At 61.8% G+C, this 18,816-nt stretch overlaps 1 protein-coding gene across 4 annotated transcripts in view; it reads left to right on the forward strand.

The window, feature by feature from the left end:
* LOC147108957 (CMP-N-acetylneuraminate-beta-galactosamide-alpha-2,3-sialyltransferase 2-like) overlaps positions 1–18,816 on the forward strand; it is a 70,358-nt gene that overhangs the window by 87 nt on the left and 51,455 nt on the right. For 2 of the 4 annotated variants that reach the window (XM_086005946.1, XM_086005951.1), the window contains exon 2: positions 12,683–12,811. The gene's annotated coding sequence lies outside the window, so the exon portion shown is untranslated. Of the gene's footprint in view, positions 1–2; positions 89–5,950; positions 6,655–12,682; positions 12,812–18,816 lie in introns of those variants that run through there. The other 2 variants (XM_086005950.1, XM_086005947.1) reach the window with 2 other exon arrangements.

Below are 18,816 nucleotides of genomic sequence, written 5' to 3' on the forward strand. Positions count from 1 at the left end.
GTGACACCTGTCAATCGATCTTTTATTAAAAGAGTCGTTTTTAATATTCATTCACATTCAGAGTCAGGCGGAGGATAATCAGAATAAGGTAGGTAAGATTCCTGATCAAACGACGATTGCCAATGAGAAGCAAGAGCGGCCTCACCCGCCGCAGTGCCACCTGCAGCTCGGCGCCGGCCAGTGCCGCCAGGCTGTTGTCAGGGCAACGGGGCCCGGGTCCGGGGAGCGGGGTGGTGGCAGTGTGGGGCCCGGGGAGCGGGGGGTGGCAGTGTGGGGCGCGGGGAGCGGGGGGTGGCAGTGTGGGCCCGGGGAGCGGGGGGTGGCAGTGTGGGCCCGGGGAGCGGGGGGTGGCAGTGTGGGGCCCGGGGAGCGGGGGGGTGGCAGTGTGGGGCGCGGGGAGCGGGGGGTGGCAGTGTGGGCCCGGGGAGCGGGGGGTGGCAGTGTGGGGCCCGGGGAGCGGGGGGTGATGGCAGTGTGGGCCCGGGGAGCGGGGGGTGGCAGTGTGGGCCCGGGGAGCGGGGGGTGGCAGTGTGGGGCCCGGGGAGCGGGGGGTGATGGCAGTGTGGGCCCGGGGAGCGGGGGGTGGCAGTGTGGGCCCGGGGGATGGCAGTGTGGGCCCGGGGAGCGGGGGATGGCAGTGTGGGCCCGGGCCCGGGGAGCGGGGGGTGGCAGTGTGGGGCCCGGGGAGCGGGGGGTGGCAGTGTGGGGCCCGGGGAGCGGGTGATGGCAGTGTGGGGCCCGGGGAGCGGGTGATGGCAGTGTGGGGCCCGGGGAGCGGGGGGTGGCAGTGTGGGCCCGGGGAGCAGGTGATGGCACTGTGGGGCCCGGGGAGCGGGGGGTGGCAGTGTGGGGGCCCGGGGAGCGGGGGATGGCAGTGTGGGGCCCGGGCCCGGGGAGCGGGGGGTGGCAGTGTGGGCCCGGGGAGCGGGGGGTGGCAGTGTGGGCCCGGGGAGCGGGGGGTGGCAGTGTGGGGCCCGGGGAGCGGGTGATGGCAGTGTGGGGCCCGGGGAGCGGGTGATGGCAGTGTGGGGCCCGGGGAGCGGGGTGTGGCAGTGTGGGCCCGGGGAGCGGGGGGTGGCAGTGTGGGCCCGGGGAGCGGGGGGTGGCAGTGTGGGCCCGGGGAGCAGGTGATGGCACTGTGGGGCCCGGGGAGCGGGGGGTGGCAGTGTGGGCCCGGGCCCGGGGAGCGGGGGGTGGCAGTGTGGGCCCGGGGAGCGGGGGGTGGCAGTGTGGGCCCGGGGAGCGGGGGGTGGCAGTGTGGGGCCCGGGGAGCGGGTGATGGCAGTGTGGGGCCCGGGCCCGGGGAGCGGGGGGTGGCAGTGTGGGCCCGGGGAGCGGGGGGTGGCAGTGTGGGGCCCGGGGAGCGGGTGATGGCAGTGTGGGGCCCGGGCCCAGGGAGCGGGGGGGTGGCAGTGTGGGCCCGGGGAGCGGGGGGTGGCAGTGTGGGGCCCGGGGAGCGGGGGGTGGCAGTGTGGGCCCGGGCCCGGGGAGCGGGGGGTGGCAGTGTGGGCCCGGGGAGCGGGGGGTGGCAGTGTGGGGCCAGGGGAGCGGGTGATGGCAGTGTGGGGCCCGGGCCCGGGGAGCGGGGGGTGGCAGTGTGGGTCCCGGGGAGCGGGGGGTGATGGCAGTGTGGGGCCCAGGGAGCGGGGTGATGGCAGTGTGGGGCCCGGGCCCGGGGAGCGGGGTGATGGCAGTGTGGGCCCGGGGAGCGGGGGGGTGGCAGTGTGGGTCCCGGGGAGCGCGGGGTGGCAGTGTGGGCCCGGGGAGCGGGGGATGGCAGTGTGGGGCCCGGGGAGCGGGGGGTGATGGCAGTGTGGGGCCCGGGAAGCGGGGGGTGGCAGTGTGGGGCCCGGGGAGCGGGGGGTGGCAGTGTGGGGCCCGGGGAGCGGGGGGGTGGCAGTGTGGGCCCGGGGAGCGGGGGGGTGGCAGTGTGGGCCCGGGGAGCGGGGGGTGATGGCAGTGTGGGGCCCGGGCCCGGGGAGCGGGGGGTGGCAGTGTGGGCCCGGGGAGCGGGGGGTGGCAGTGTGGGGCCCGGGGAGCGGGTGATGGCAGTGTGGGGCCCGGGGAGCGGGGGGTGGCAGTGTGGGCCCGGGGAGCGGGGGGTGGCAGTGTGGGCCCGGGGAGCGGGGGGGTGGCAGTGTGGGGCCCGGGGAGCGGCAGTGTGGGGCCCGGGGAGCGGGGTGTGGCAGTATGGGGCCCGGGGAGCAGGGGGTGATGGCAGTGTGGGGCCCGCGGAGCAGGAGGTGATGGCAGTGTGGGCCCGGGGAGCGGGAGGTGGCAGTGTGGGGCCCGGGGAGCAGGGGGTGGCAGTGTGGGCCCGGGGAGCGGGGGGGTGATGGCAGTGTGGGCCCGGGGAGCGGGGGGTGGCAGTGTGGGCCCGGGGAGCGGGGGGGTGGCAGTGTGGGCCCGGGGAGCGGGGGGGGTGGCAGTGTGGGCCCGGGGAGCGGGGGGTGGCAGTGTGGGCCCGGGGAGCGGGGGGTGATGGCAGTGTGGGCCCGGGGAGCGGGGGGTGATGGCAGTGTGGGCCCGGGGAGCGGGGGGTGATGGCAGTGTGGGGCCCGGGCCCGGGGAGCGGGGGGTGGCAGTGTGGGGCCTGGGGAGCGGGGGGTGGCAGTGTGGGGCCCGGGGAGCGGGGGGTGGCAGTGTGGGGCCCGGGGAGCGGGGGGTGGCAGTGTGGGGCCCGGGGAGCGGGGGGTGGCAGTGTGGGCCCGGGGAGCGGGGGGTGATGGCAGTGTGGGGCCCGGGGAGCGGGGGGTGGCAGTGTGGGCCTGGGGAGCGGGGGGTGATGGCAGTGTGGGCCCGGGGAGCAGGGGGTGATGGCAGTGTGGGGCCCGGGGAGCGGGGGTGTGGCAGTGTGCGGCCCGGGGAGCGGGGGTTGATGGCAGTGTGGGCCCGGGGAGCGGGGGGTGATGGCAGTGTGGGCCCGGGGAGCGGGGGGTGATGGCAGTGTGGGCCCGGGGAGCGGGGGGTGATGGCAGTGTGGGCCCGGGGAGCGGGGGGTGGCAGTGTGGGCCCGGGGAGCGGGGGGTGATGGCAGTGTGGGCCCGGGGAGCGGGGGGTGGCAGTGTGGGCCCGGGGAGCGGGGGGTGGCAGTGTGGGGCCCGGGCAGCGGGGGGTGATGGCAGTGTGGGCCCGGGGAGCGGGGGGTGGCAGTGTGGGGCCCGAGGAGCGGGGGGTGGCAGTGTGGGCCCGGGGAGCGGGGGGTGGCAGTGTGGGCCCGGGGAGCGGGGGGTGGCAGTGTGGGCCCGGGGAGCGAGGGGCGATGGCAGTGTGGGCCCGGGGAGCGGGGGGTGGCAGTGTGGGCCCGGGGAGCGGGGGGTGGCAGTGTGGGCCCGGGGAGCGGGGGGGTGGCAGTGTGGGCCCGGGGAGCGGGGGGTGGCAGTGTGGGCCCGGGGAGTGGGGGGTGGCAGTGTGGGCCCGGGGAGCGGGGGGTGGCAGTGTGGGCCCGGGGAGTGGGGGGTGGCAGTGTGGGCCCGGGGAGCGAGGGGCGATGGCAGTGTGGGCCCGGGGAGCGGGGGGTGGCAGTGTGGGGCCCGGGGAGCGGGGGGTGGCAGTGTGGGGCCCGGGGAGCGGGGGGTGGCAGTGTGGGCCCGGGGAGCGGGGGGTGGCAGTGTGGGGCCCGGGGAGCAGGTGATGGCACTGTGGGGCCCGGGGAGCGGGGGGTGGCAGTGTGGGCCTGGGGAGCGGGGGGTGGCATTGTGGGGCCCGGGGAGCGGGGGGTGGCAGTGTGGGGCCCGGGGAGCGGCAGTGTGGGGCCCGGGGAGCGGGGTGTGGCAGTGTGGGGCCCGGGGAGCAGGGGGTGATGGCAGTGTGGGGCCCGCGGAGCAGGAGGTGATGGCAGTGTGGGGCCCGCGGAGCAGGAGGTGATGGCAGTGTGGGCCCGGGGAGCGGGGGGTGGCAGTGTGGGGCCCGGGGAGCGGGGGGTGATGGCAGTGTGGGCCCGGGGAGTGGGGGGTGGCAGTGTGGGGCCCGGGCAGCGGGGGGTGGCAGTGTGGGGCCCGGGCAGCGGGGGGTGGCAGTGTGGGGCCCGGGGAGTGGGGGGTGGCAGTGTGGGCCCGGGGAGCGGGGGGTGGCAGTGTGGGCCCGGGGAGCGGGGGGTGGCAGTGTGGGCCCGGGGAGCGGGGGGTGGCAGTGTGGGGCCCGGGGAGCAGGTGATGGCACTGTGGGGCCCGGGGAGCGGGGGGTGGCAGTGTGGGCCTGGGGAGCGGGGGGTGGCATTGTGGAGCCCGGGCCCAGGGAGCGGGGGGTGGCAGTGTGGGGCCCGGGGAGCGGAGTGTGGCAGTGTGGGGCCCGGGGAGCAGGGGGTGATGGCAGTGTGGGGCCCGCGGAGCAGGAGGTGATGGCAGTGTGGGCCCGGGGAGCGGGGGGTGGCAGTGTGGGCCTGGGGAGCGGGGGGGTGATGGCAGTGTGGGCCCGGGGAGCGGGGGGAGGCAGTGTTGGGCCCGGGGAGCGGGGGGTGGCAGTGTGGGCCCGGGGAGCGGGGGGTGGCAGTGTGGGGCCCGGGGAGCGGGGGGTGGCAGTGTGGGGCCCGGGGAGCGGGGGGTGGCAGTGTGGGGCCCGGGGAGCGGGGTGTGTCAGTGTGGGGCCCGGGGAGCGGGGGGTGATGGCAGTGTGGGCCCGGGGAGCGGGGGGTGGCAGTGTGGGGCCCGGGAAGTGGGGGGTGGCAGTGTGGGGCCCGGGGAGCGGGGGGTGGCAGTGTGGGGCCCGGGGAGCGGGGGGTGGCAGTGTGGGGCCCGGGGAGCGGGGTGTGTCAGTGTGGGGCCCGGGGAGCGGGGGGTGATGGCAGTGTGGGCCCGGGGAGCGGGGGGTGGCAGTGTGGACCCGGGGAGCGGGTGATGGCACTGTGGGGCCCGGGCCCGGGGAGCGGGGGGTGATGGCCGTGTGGGCCCGGGGAGCGGGGGGCGATGGCAGTGTGGGCCCGGGGAGCGGGGGGTGGCAGTGTGGGCCCGGGGAGCGGGGGGTGGCAGCGTGGGGCCCGGGGAGCAGGTGATGGCACTGTGGGGCGGGGGGTGGCAGTGTGGGGCCCGGGGAGCGGGGGGTGGCAGTGTGGGGCCCGGGGAGCGGAGGGTGGCAGTGTGGGCCCGGGGAGCGGGGGGTGGCAGTGTGGGGCCCGGGGAGCAGGGGGTGGCAGTGTGGGGCCCGGGGAGCGGAGGGTGGCAGTGTGGGCCCAGGGAGCGGGGGGTGGCAGTGTGGGGCCCGGGGAGCGGGGGGTGGCAGTGTGGGCCCAGAGAGCGGGGGGTGGCAGTGTGGGGCCCGGGGAGCGGGGGGTGGCAGTGTGGGGCCCGGGGAGCGGAGGGTGGCAGTGTGGGCCCAGGGAGCGGGGGGTGGCAGTGTGGGGCCCGGGGAGCGGGGGGTGGCAGTGTGGGCCCAGAGAGCGGGGGGTGGCAGTGTGGGGCCCGGGGAGCGAGGGGTGATAGCAGTGTGGGCCCGGGGAGCGGGGGGTGGCAGTGTGGGGCCCGGGGAGCGGGGGGTGGCAGTGTGGGCCCAGGGAGCGGGGGGTGGCAGTGTGGGGCCCGGGGAGCGAGGGGTGATAGCAGTGTGGGCCCGGGGAGCGGGGGGTGGCAGTGTGGGCCCGGGGAGCGGGGGGGTGATGGCAGTGTGGGAGCGGGGGGTGGCAGTGTGGGGCCCGGGGAGCGGGGGGGGGTGATGGCAGTGTGGGAGCGGGGGGTGGCAGTGTGGGGCCCGGGGAGCGGGGGGTGGCAGTGTGGGGCCCGGGGAGCGGGGGGTGGCAGTGTGGGCCCGGGGAGGGGGGGGGTGATGGCAGTGTGGGAGCGGGGGGTGGCAGTGTGGGGCCCGGGGAGCGGGGGGTGGCAGTGTGGGGCCCGGGGAGCGGGGGATGGCAGTGTGGGCCCGGGGAGCGGGGGGTGATGGCAGTGTGGGAGCGGGGGGTGGCAGTGTGGGGCCCGGGGAGCGGGGGGTGGCAGTGTGGGGCCCGGGGAGCGGGGGGTGGCAGTGTATTAAGATTCCAATGGTTTCCTACACAACAATGAACAGTTTTGATTGACCAACAGTTACAGACAAACAAATTGGGCTGATCAGGGAGACAACTTAGAGCTCCGGCCGTTCGTGCCTGGTTGTCTCACCCGAATGCTTTGAACGTTCAGTGTTTATTCCTTCCGACCACAGAGGTCACATGTCACCACTTCCACATAATTCAATCATCTGCGGGACCACAGAGATCAGGGGAGAGAAATTCGGTTGGTAGCGCCAGCGATTAGTGCCTAAAGAGGCCGAGAAGTTGGGCGCTAACCAACTAGCGCCCGGGCGCAGCGAACCCTGCGCCTCTTCCCATATTGAGTGGACTTTTAGCGCCGGCGCTAAATCTTAGCGCCCGCTCACGGGCGCAGGCAGATCATGACGTCATTTCAGTGTGCAACGCCTTTTTGGCGCCCCGGACCGGAAATTCAGTGGCGCCCCCCTCCGTTCTGCCTGGCGCTAATAAGGACAGCTTACTTGGAACGTTCCCCAGTCGCTCTCGGGTTGGGCGGGCGTTCTTTAAAGGGGACTGCACTGGTATAAAAGCGGCAGCCATTTTGGGAGCACAACTTCTTCGAGAGTTTCACAGAGTTGCTGAGCTGCACTCCAAGAGCCATTTCACCAGTGAACCAGCGCTGGCAGAGGAATTTCAGCCTTCTGACCATCATCTTACTGCTGGTGAGCATTTACAACGGGAAAACTTTCTTGTGCGCTATTATTATGGGGGCTGCATTGGAGGGGAACGTCCTGCTGCTGAACCATCTGGAAAGGGCACAGAGACGCAGGGAGAGAGGGGCAGGCATGGCCAGACGGAGGAGGGCCAACAGATGTCGCCACATCAGACCTTACGCTGCCAGGGTTTTCCGACAGCAGTTCTTCTACTTGAACATGTCAGAGGAGCAGTGTCTCAGAAGGCTGCGCTTCAGAAAGGAGGTGGTGACTGAGCTGTGCCACCTGCTTCAGCCAGATCTGCAGCCTCAGATAAGGTGCAGGACCTCTCTGTCGGTGGCTGTCAAGATGACTGTTGCCCTGAACTTCTACGCGAGCGGCTCCTTTCAGGCCGCAACTGGGGACATAGCCAACATCTCGCAGTTTGCGGTGCATTGCTGCATCTGTCAAGTAACTGATGCCCTGTTTAAAAGGAGGCGGCAGTACATCTCCTTCCCTATGACACTGGACAAGCAGCGGGAACGCGCAGAAGGCTTCGCAGCAATAGCGGACTTCCCCATGGTGCAGGGCGCCATTGACTGCACGCACGTGGCTTTGCGGACGCCTGTATTGAATCCGGAGGAGTTCCGCAACCGCAAGGGGTTCCATTCCTTGAATGTGCAGCTGGTCTGTGACCACCGGCAGCTGATTCTCGCAGTCGATGCGCAGTTCCCAGGCAGCAGCCACGACGCCTTCATCCTGCGCCAGACTTCAGTTGCAGACCTTTCGAGGCCCCGGTTCACCCAGAAGGCTGGCTTCTCGGGGACAAGGTCTATCCTCTGTGCCCATGGCTGATGACCCCGCTCCGTTCTCCCAGCACCCTTGCTGAAGAACGCTACAATGTGAGCCATCAGGCGACAAGGAACATTGTGGAACACACAATCAGCGTGCTGAAGCAGCGGTTCCGCTGTCTGGACCATTCCGGAGGCACCCTGCAGTACTCACCTGAGCGAGTCTCCCACTTCGTGGTTGTATGTTGCATGCTGCATAACCTCGCTATCCTACGCACCCAGCCAATGCCACCAGACATTGAAGCACCAGCAGAGGAGGAGGAGGAGGAGGACCAAGACGGGAGGGAGGCACAAACTGGAAGGGCCGTCCGTCAGAGGCTGATCAGAAGTCGCTTCTAGGCCCCTCTCACGGAATGCTTGGTGCCATTCGAAGAGCAGGAATGGAACCGTTCTGATAACCCAAAGCCTATGAAGGGCAATATGAATGTAAATAGCAGACATGGCCAATGTAAATATAAACATTTGTTTATTTTGCATAATGTGCTTCCTTCCAACATGACAAAGCAATGGCAACAGAAAGCAAAACTAACACTCTAACACATAAGTGGCTCGCACACCCGGGAGACTATCCAAAACATAACTAACATTCAGACCAGCATCCACGGCCTTGATTTCTATAAATAAGACGTCTCAGCAGCACCTTCTACTCTTTCCCCCTTGATGGTGATCTACTTCTCTTGCGAGATTGGCCCCTTCCCTCCCTGCAACTCCTCCGTAATGGGACCCCAGTGGCTGCATCAAGGCTGGGGGAGGCCTGCTGGCTGTCCGAAAGCGCAGATGCCCCTGAGGGACGGCCTGGACGACCTCTGGGCTTGGAGGGCCCAGATGCTGACTGCTCCAACTGTGCATGGGTGGAAGCAGTCTGTCCTGCAGGTGGTGGCAGCTGCAGTGGAGACGTGCCAGTGGTGGCATGACGAATGCTGTCATCCTGAGAGCGGACACCTGCTCTGTGGTCGGCCGACACACTGGCACTCTGACGGGGCAGCACCGCAGCATGCGCACCAATCGGCTGGTCCACAGATTGCTGGCCTGCTGTGGTGCTGCAAGGGCCCCGGGTAATCCTGCCTGATCCAGCGAGGGTGGCAGCAGTCAGTGGTCGCGTGGCCTCAATCTGCGTCTGCATGAGACCAGCGAGTGACTGCGTGGCAGCACTCAGCACTTGCGTGGCAGGTGCCAGTGCTTCGGTGAAGCCCTGGACAGTCCTTTCCAGTGCTTCGGTGAAGGCCGGGACAGTCCTTTCCAGTGCTTTGGTGAAGCCCGGGACAGTCCTTTCCAGTGATGTCCCGATGCCCTGGACAGTCCTTTCCAGTGCTGCCCCGAAGTCCTGGACAGTCCTTTCCAGTGCTGCCCCGAAGTCCTGCGCACTCTTTGCCTGTGCTGCCGCGAAGTCCTGCGCACTCCTTGCCTGTGCTGCGCCGAAGCCTTGGACACTCCTGCCAGTGTCTCGATGGATTCAGGCATCCTTGCCACTGCAGCCATGAGCTCAGTGTGCCTGAGCCGAGCTTGGGCGCTCATTTCTGCGAGGGCACGCACCTCTTCTGCGCTCTGTGCAGCAGTACTCGCGGCCTGACTCGCCCTCCGGGGAGACAGCCCCCGAGCTTCCCTACCCCCCTTGCGTTGCTGCAGCCCGCTGGGTCCTGCAGCTGGTTCCTCCTCAGAGCCTTCCCCCCACCCCCCCCCCCCCGCTCCCCTCCAGGGAAGTACTATCCCCAGTCTGCAGATGGGCTGGCTCGCCTGAGGGTGGTACGGATGGTCCGGCTTCCTCCTGCTCGTCTCCTCCGGAGTCAGTGGCAGTGGCAGCTTGAGGGCCCGGCTCCCGAGCTGGTGAGGCAGCATCTGAAAGCAGGGAGGTTGAAGAGTGGCTTTAGCAAAAGGACAGGGTGGCAGCAAGGGATGCATGAGTGCTGCAATGCTCTGACTTGGGTCAAGAGTGAAAAAGCATGCTGGTGGGGGGAACAAGTGGAAGGAGAGAGTTCAAAAAGGTGATGACCTTACCATCGCTGTGCACAATGGGGTCGGCAGCTCCAGTGGTGACAGGACCAATCATCCGGCTTCCAACAATCTGGTGGACTCGTTCCTCCAGGTCCGTGAGTGTCTGCAAGTGAGGCCGACCTCCGGTACGAAGATGCTCCCTCCAGTTCCTGGCCAGCTTGGCCTGCAGGAGAAAGGACGGGAAGTGATGATACATTATGCCCTGAGCTGACATCACATGCCCCCCATGGTAGAATAGCCCTTACATTATGCCCTGAGCTGACATCACATGCGCCCCATGGTAGAATAGCCCTTACATTATGCCCTGAGCTGACATCACATGCCCCCCATGGTAGAATAGCCCTTACATTATGCCCTGAGCTGACATCACATGCGCCCCATGGTAGAATAGCCCTTACATTATGCCCTGAGCTGACATCACATGCGCCCCATGGTAGAATAGCCCTTACATTATGCCCTGAGCTGACATCACATGCCCCCCATGGTAGAATAGCCCTTACATTATGCCCTGAGCTGACATCACATGCGCCCCATGGTAGAATAGCCCTTACATTATGCCCTGAGCTGACATCACATGCCCCCCATGGTAGAATAGCCCTTACATTATGCCCTGAGCTGACATCACATGCCCCCCATGGTAGAATAGCCCTTACATTATGCCCTGAGCTGACATCACATGCGCCCCATGGTAGAATAGCCCTTACATTATGCCCTGAGCTGACATCACATGCCCCCCATGGTAGAATAGCCCTTACATTATGCCCTGAGCTGAATGTGCGTGTGTGTTTCCAGAAAGGGCCGTGTGTGCTGGCTGACAGATGGCCATTGGGGCATCGTGCACCCTCTGGCCATAAAGTCAGGTGCAGATGGAGGGATGAAGATGATTGCGAAAAAGGCACTCACCCTAACGACCCGAGTGAGATCGTTGAACTTCTTCCTGCATTGCACAGGAGTCCTGGGCACGATGCTGCTGGAGGCGACTCTTTGACAAACTTCCCTCCAAGCTCTGCGGTACTCGCTCTGATGAGGCCTCCTGCCATTGTCGGGGTACAGCACCGCTCGCCGGCGCTCCACTGCACCAACCAAAGCATCCAATGCCCCATCGGTAAAGCGCTCCACTCTCTGCCTCACCCTCTCCATCTGTTGAAAGTTTGGAACGCCACAGAATGCACAGCGCCGATTTTGAGGCCTACAAGGCGCAGAGTGTGGCAGCTGATCCTAATTGATCCGCCCCTTTAAGAGCTGGCCGGCGCCAGCATGTCTCGGGGAAATCGATTATTGACAGCACCTGCGCTGCGCCCGGCCGCCGAGAAATTGAGTAGCGCCGCCGGGTTAGCGCCTTAAGAGTCCCGTGCAGCGCCTGATTTTATGCCACAATCACCCTGAGGGGCGCAGCAACCCAATATTGCTCGAGGTGGCGATAAGTTGCGCCTGGCGATAAAATTTGCGCAGTGCCAATTCTAGCGCCCCAAACGGGGCTATACCGAATTTCTCCCCCCACATGTTTATACACACCCTTTAGCTGCCACACCTCCTCGGAGATCCAATCAATTTAAAGGTTACACATTATTCAATTATCCGGGGGTGGCTGTTCATATACATAATTTGCACACAATGTTGTTTTAGATTGATGTAGTTTCAAGAACTGTTTTAGATTGATGTAGTTTCAAGAACTGTTTTAGATTGATGTAGTTTCAAGAACTGTTTTAGATTGATGTAGTTTCAAGAACTGTTTTAGATTGATGTAGTTTCAAGAACTGTTTTAGATTGATGTAGTTTCAAGAACTGTTTTAGATTGATGTGGTTTCAAGAACTGTTTTTCTTAAGCACAGCAATTTCGCACTAACCCTATTACCCCTTCAGTCGATAACCAGAGGGCACAGATTTAAGGTGATCGGTAAAAGAACCAGAGGTGACAGGAGGAAAAAACTATTTAACGCAGCGAGTGGTTAGGATTTGGAATGCGCTGCCTGATAGGGTGGTGGATACAGATTCAATAGCAGCTTTCAAAAGACAATTGGATAAATACTTGAAGGAGAAAAAAATGCAGGGATATGGGGAAAGAGCGGGGGAGTGGGACTGACTGGATTGCTCTTCGAAAGAGCCGGCACAGACTCGATGGGCCGAATAGCCCCCTTCTGTGCTGTCCTATTCTATGATTCTATGGACACCTCCATCCTTAAGAACAACATTATGACAGGTTTGGATAGGCTAGACGGGGAAAGGCTGTTCCCACTAGTTGATGGTACAAGGACTAGGGGACACAGATTTAAGGTTTTGGGCAAGAGATACAGGGGGGATGCGAGGAAAAACTTTTTTACGCAGCGACCTAGAACTCGCTGCCGACAGAAGTGGTGGAAGCGGAGACACTCAATGTTTTCAAGGGGAGACTGGATAGGCACTTGAGGGAAATAAACTTGCAGGGCTACGGGGATAGAGCGGGGGAATGGGACTGACTGGATTGCTCTACAGAGAGTCGGCACGGACTCGATGGGCCAAATGGCCTCCTCCTGTGCCATCATGACTCTATAAGAAATAGGAACAGGAGTAGGTCATACGGCCTCTCGAGCCTATCCGCAATTCAGCAAGATCATGGCGGAACATCTACATCAACTCCACCTTCCTCTACTATCCCCATATCCCTTAGTAACCAAAAATCTATCGCTCCCAGCCTTGAATATACTCAACGACTGAGCCTCCACAGCCCTCTGGGGTAGAGAATTCCAAAGATTCACAACCCTCTGAGGGAAGAAATTTCTCCTCAGCTCAGTCCCAAATGGCCTTGTTGGCTCACTAACCTGCTGGTGGAAGGAGTCCTGTACACGTTTTAGGAATTCCGTTTCCTTTTTCCCATTAGCTCCCTCTCTGTCCCACCTGATAAATGGATAATTAAACTTTACCAGAACAATAATCTTGAGACCCTGCTTTTCTTTCAAATCTGGCTGCAGATTTCCTCTTCCATTTCCTGCTCCACAATTTGGAGCTCTTTAAACACCCAACTAATGCAACAAGCCCTTTTATATCTTTGAATGAACTCCAAACCATATTGACTCAGTCAGTACCTTTCCTTGTCTACACCAGTCCTCTCTACATATCAGAAATGGTTCCTCTATTTGAGGCTCGTACTCTGAGGAGACTCTGACATGAGCTTCACAGGAAGGCAAAAGTGCACAGCCGGAAACTCACTACATTTCACGTTCTTCTCATCTCCACAGAAACCGAAAGCGAAAAAGATGCTGCAGAGAGAGAGATAAGGAATCGTACAGAACCTTCAATATCTAGCATTGCCAGCAGAAATTGTCCCTTTCCATCGTGAAGCCCATCACTTGCCCTCACCAGCCCAGGTAGGTTAACGCTGGGTGACACAGACCGTCCAGATGTGGAATTGACAAGAGGGTGATTGACAACCCACAGAGAGGTGAGAAGATGAGGTGTTGGAGGGGAAACGTGATGTACCTGAGTGGGAGTTTCTGAGGGGTCAGATACTGGCAGACAATGATCTCAGGGGACCTGCCATGAGAAGACAAATGATTGCAGAGCATCCGAACCACAGGAATCGGCCTCCCTCAGCTCCTGGTCTAAGTTATCTCTGTTTTACAGCAGATCCTAGGGCAGAAATGGGGGAATGATGATATCATATAGGCCTAAACCAAACAAAAAAAAGACATTTCCTAGTTTTCCTTGTCCTGAATCTCTCCAGGTTCTGGAATTCTGTGTCTGGCAGAAAAAACGCACCTATTTCTCACTTATCGAACCAGTTTGTAATCGTAAAAACTTTCTAAAATCTTTCCTTATTCTTCACTTCTTAAGAGTATAAATCATTTGTAATCGGTCCGTTACAGTATGGAAACAGGCCCACTGGTCTACACCAGTGCTCCACACGAGCCTCCTCCCACTATTTACTTCATCTCTGATATGATTAGACAGAGTCAACATGGTTTTGTGAAAGGGAAATCGTGTTTGACAAATGTATTGGAGTTTTTTGCGGATGTAACTAGCAGGGTAGATAAAGGGGAACCAGTGGATGTAGTCTATTTGGATTTCCAAAAGGCATTCGATAAGGTGTCACATAAAAGATTATTACACAAAATTAGGGCTCATGGGGTTGGGGGTAATATAGTAGCATGGATAGAGGATTGGTTAATGGACAGAAAACAGAGAGTAGGGATAAACAGATCTTTCTCAGGTTGGCAGGCTGTAACTAGTGGGGTGCCGCAAGGATCAGTGTTGGGGCCTCAGCTATTTACAATCTATATTAATGACCTAGATGAAGGGACCGAGTGTAATGTATCCAAGTTTGCTGATGATACAAAGCTAGGTGGGACAGTAAGCTGTGAGGAGAACACAAAGGCTGCGATTTTATTAATGGAGGCGTGTTGAGTGCGGGTCAGTTGGATTCCGCCTTCCAGTCCCGCTCCCAGCTGCACCCGCTCCACAGACGTGATTTTGCCTTGATTGACCTTGTTAAGCCCCGCCCTGCGGGCTTGCCAGCCAATTAACAGGAAACGGGTCAAATGACGTCATTTGATGACGCGTCATCTGCTGGTTTCCTTAAAGGGACCACGCACAATTTTATTTTGACAGTTGATTTCTCAGTGTTTGACAGCATTGAGGAGCTGCAAACATTGACAATCACTGCACAAAGGTGACCTCTTGCACCCAGGCTCTCCAATGACTCCCTCCATAGGCTGGAATAGATGGCAGCTGCAGGTGAGGTGACAGAAGCGATCTGTCACTGGTGAGAGAGGTTCTCCCAATGAGGTGGCACTGGACATGGATTTAAAAACTCGTAAGCTAAAGAAATCTGTAAATGTGTTAAAACTGCAGTGACCAACATTTCCTTTGCTCTGAGACTCACCATGTGCAACATTGGACCCATCACACCACTTCTGCAGCTGTCATCATTCCACAAACATTACAGCAGGCTCACAACACGCCACACTTACCTGGCGTGCTGTCCGGAAACCCCAGCCAGAAGCGGCAAAATCCAAAAATAGGCTGAAAACTACTGGCAAGTACCTGTTAATAGGCAGGTAATTGGCTTTAATCTGCTTCCTGCCGCTAGGTGTCGGGTCCATTCGCAAATCGGGGACCCGACATTTGGGGAAGCTGTTTGGAGGCGGGTTGACGGTGGGATCGGAACCCGCCGTCAATCAAAACGAATTTAACCTATGACCCGCCTCCAAAACCCACCCTCTAAGCGCTGGTAAAATCGCGGCCAAAGAGTCTGCAACGGGATATCGATAGACTGAGTGAGTGGGCAGTAAGGTGGCAGATGGAGTATAATGTAGGGAAATGTGAGGTTATTCACTTTGGTAGGAAGAATAGAGAAACAATATTTTTTAAATGGTGAGAAACTTTCAAATGTTGGTGTTCAGAGAGATTTGGGTGTCCTCGTGCAAGAAACACAGAAAGCTAGCATGCAGGTACAGCAAACAATAAGGAAGGCAAATGGCATGTTGGCCTTTATTGCAAGGGGATTGGAGTATAAGAGTAAGGAGGTATTGTTACAATTGTACAGGGCCTTGGTGAGACCACACCTGGAGTACTGGGCACAGTTTTGGTCTCTTATCTGAGGAAGGATACACTTGCCTTGGAGGCGGTGCAACGAAGGTTCACTAGATTGATTCCTGGGATGAGAGGGCTGTCCTGTGAGGAGAGATTGTGTAGAATGGGCCGATACTCTCTGGAGTTTAGAAGAATGAGAGGTGATCTCATTGAAACGTAAGATTCTGAGGGGGATTGACAGGGTAGATGCTGAGAGACTGTTTCCCCTGGCTGGAGTGTCTAGAACTAGGGGGCACAGTCTCAGGATAAGGGGTCGGCCTTTTAAGACTGAGATGAGGAGGAATTTCTTCACTCAGAGGGTTGTGAATCTTTGGGATTCTCTGCCCCAGAGGGCTGTGGATGCTGAGTCTTTGAGTATATTCAAGGCTGTGATAGGGGAATCAAGGGATATGGAGATCGGGCGGGAAAGTGGAGTTGAGGTCAATGATCAGCCATGATCTTATTGAATGGCGGAGCAGGCTCGAGGGGCCGTATGGCCTACTCCTGCTCCTATTTCTTATGTGCTTCTCTCACCCTATTGAGATATCCTTCTATTCCTTCCTCACTCATGTACTTAGCCAGCTTCCCCTTTGCATACAAGTGACTGCCACCCTTCTCTCTCCCAGGTTTCCTGCTCTCTCCAGTACTTCTGGTGCCCCTTTAGGCAGCATTGTGTTTTATATCTTACTGCTGCACTAGCTTTCCATCTCTTCGAGTTACATACAATGACAGGCGGAAAAGACTAGCTGGTCCATCAAGAAAGAAAGGCTTGCATTTCTACAGCAACTTTCATGACCACAGGACGTCCCAAAGCGCTTCACAGCCACTGAAGTACTTTTTGAAGTGCAGTCACTGTTGTAATGTAGGAAACGCGGCAGCCAATTTGCGCACAGCAAGCTCCCACAAACAGCAATGTGATAATGACCAGATAATTTGTTTTTGTTATGTTGATTGAGGGATAAATATTGGCCAGGATACCGTGGAGAACTCCCCTGCTCCTCTTCGAATAGTGCCGTGGGATCTTTTATGTCCACCTGAGAGTAGACAAGGCGTCGGTTTAACATCTCTTCTGAAAGACTGCCCCTCCGACAGTGTGGCGCTCCCTCAGTACTGCCCCTCTGACAGGGCGGCTCTCCCTCAGTACTGCCCCTCCGACAGTGCGGCGCTCCCTCAGTACTGCCCCTCCGACAGTGCGGCGCTCCCTCAGTACTGCCCCTCCGACAGTGCGGCGCTCCCTCAGCATTGACCCTCTGACAGTGCGGCGCTCCCTCAGTACCGACCCTCCGACAGTGCGGCGCTCCCTCAGCATTGACCCTCCGACAGTGCGGCGCTCCCTCAGTACTGCCCCTCCGGGAGTGCGACGCTCCCTCAGTACTGCCCCTCCGACAGTGCAGCGCTCTCTCAGTACTGCCCCTCCGACAATACTGCCCCTCCGACAGTGCGGCGCTCCCTCAGTACTGCCCCTCCGACAGTGCGGCACTCCCTCAGTACTGCCCCTCCGACAGTGCAGCGCTCTCTCAGTACTGCCCCTCCGACAATACTGCCCCTCCGACAGTGCGGCGCTCCCTCAGTACTGCCCCTCCGACAGTGCGGCACTCCCTCAGTACTGCCCCTCCGACAATACTGCCCCTCCGACAGTGCGGCGCTCCCTCAGTACTGCACCTCCGACAGTGCGACGCTCCCTCAGTACTGCCCCTCCGACAGTGCGGCACTCCCTCAGTACTGCTCCTCCGACAATACTGCCCCTCCGACAGTGCGGCGCTCCCTCAGTACTGCCCCTCCGACAGTGCGACGCTCCCTCAGTACTGCCCCTCCGACAGTGCGGCACTCCCTCAGTACTGCTCCTCCGACAGTGCGGCGCTCCCTCAGTACTGCCCCTCCAACAGTGCGGCGCTCCCTCAGTACTGCCCCTCCGACAGTGCGGCACTCCCTCAGTACTGCCCCTCCGACAGTGCGGCGCTCCCTCAGTACTGCCCCTCCGACAGTGCGGCGCTCCCTCAGTACTGCCCCTCCGACAGTGCGGCGCTCCCTCAGTACTGCCCCTCCGACAGTGCGGCGCTCTCTCAGTACTGCCCCTCCGACAGTACTGCCCCTCCGACATTGCGGCGCTCCCTCAGTACTGCCCCTCCGACAGTGCGGCGCTCCCTCAGTACTGCCCCTCCGACAATACTGCCCCTCCGACAGTGCGGCACTCCCTCAGTACTGCCCCTCCGACAGTGCGACGCTCCCTCAGTACTGCCCCTCCGACAGTGCGGCGCTCCCTCAGTACTGCCCCTCCGACAGTGCGGCGCTCCCTCAGTACTGCCCCTCCGGCAGTGCGGCGCTCCCTCAGTACTGTCCCTCCGGTAGTGCGGCGCTCCCTCAGTACTGCCCCTCCGGCAGTGCGGCGCTCCCTCAGTACTGCCCCTCCGACAGTGCGGCGCTCCCTCAGTACTGCCCCTCCGACAGTGCGGCGCTCCCTCAGTACTGCCCCTCCGACAGTGCTGCGCTCCCTCAGTACTGCCCCTCCGACAGTGCGGCGCTCCCTCAGTACTGCCCCTCCGACAGTGCGGCGCTCCCTCAGTACTGCCCCTCCGACATTGCGGCGCTCCCTCAGTACTGCCCCTCCGACAGTGCGGCGCTCCCTCAGTACTGCCCCTCCCACAGTGCGGCGCTCCCTCAGTACTGCTCCTCCGACAGTGCGGCGCTCCCTCAGTACTGCCCCTCCGACAGTGCGGCGCTCCCTCAGTACTGCCCCTCCGACAGTGCGGTGCTCCCTCAGTACTGCCCCTCCGACAGTGCGGCGCTCCCTCAGTACTGCCCCTCCGACAGTGCGGCGCTCCCTCAGTACCGCCCCTCCGACAGTGCGGCGTTCCCTCAGTACCGCCCCTCCGACAGTGCGGTGCTCCCTCAGTACCGCCCCTCCGACAGTGCGGCGCTCCCTCAGTACCGCCCCTCCGACAGTGCGGCGCTCCCTCAGTACTGCCCCTCCGACAGTGCGGTGCTCCCTCAGTACTGCCCCTCCGACAGTGCGGCACTCCCTCAGTACTCATCAGTGTCAGCCTGGATTTTGTGCTGAAATCTCTGCAGTGGGACTTGAACCTACAACCTTCTGACTGAGAGCTGACAGTGCAACCACTGAGCCACAGCTGACACCAAGCCTGCCCCACACTCGTGATGCCTGGAGTGTTATGACTGGATACTTCCTCCCACCTCCACCCCAGCCATGTAATCTCCTGGCAGTGGCTAAAGAACCCAGGAGTTCTGTTACCCTCTCCCCAGCCTACAATCCGGGCCCAATTGGGGTTTAACTCCCGACTCTGCAGGGCCAACGGGTGTAAAGCCAAGCAGATTTCACCATTTTCCATTAAAATTCAAAGGGGGAGAAATTCGGTATCGCCCCATTTGGGGCGTAAGTATCGGCCGGGCGTGAAATTTTGCGCCCGGCGCAAATTATCGCCACCTACTGGTAAATTGGCCTGCTTCGCCCCAGGAGGTGCTTGGAGCACTAAAACAGGCGCTGCACGACTGTCTTAAGGCGCTAAGCCAGAGGAGCAAGGCGCTACCTCCGAGGGCGGGCGCAGCACAGGTGCGGCCAGTTAGCGATTGGACACAGACACGCTGGCGCCGGTCAGCTCTTAAAGGGGAGGGTCGATTTGGACTTGCAGCCACACCCTGCGCTTCGGAGCCCTGAATCTCGGCCTGGACAGACCTGTTGCCACATTCTAAAGCCAAGGACCATGAAGAGGGCCAGGGAGCCAGCGCAGCACTTCAGCGAGGGGGCCTTGGAGGTTCTGGTTGGCGCGGTGGAGCGCAGGCGATC

This window comes from Somniosus microcephalus, chromosome 13 (assembly GCF_052327205.1).
Source record: "Somniosus microcephalus isolate GS21.2 chromosome 13, FLI_Smic_1.0, whole genome shotgun sequence".
Taxonomy (NCBI): domain Eukaryota; kingdom Metazoa; phylum Chordata; class Chondrichthyes; order Squaliformes; family Somniosidae; genus Somniosus; species Somniosus microcephalus.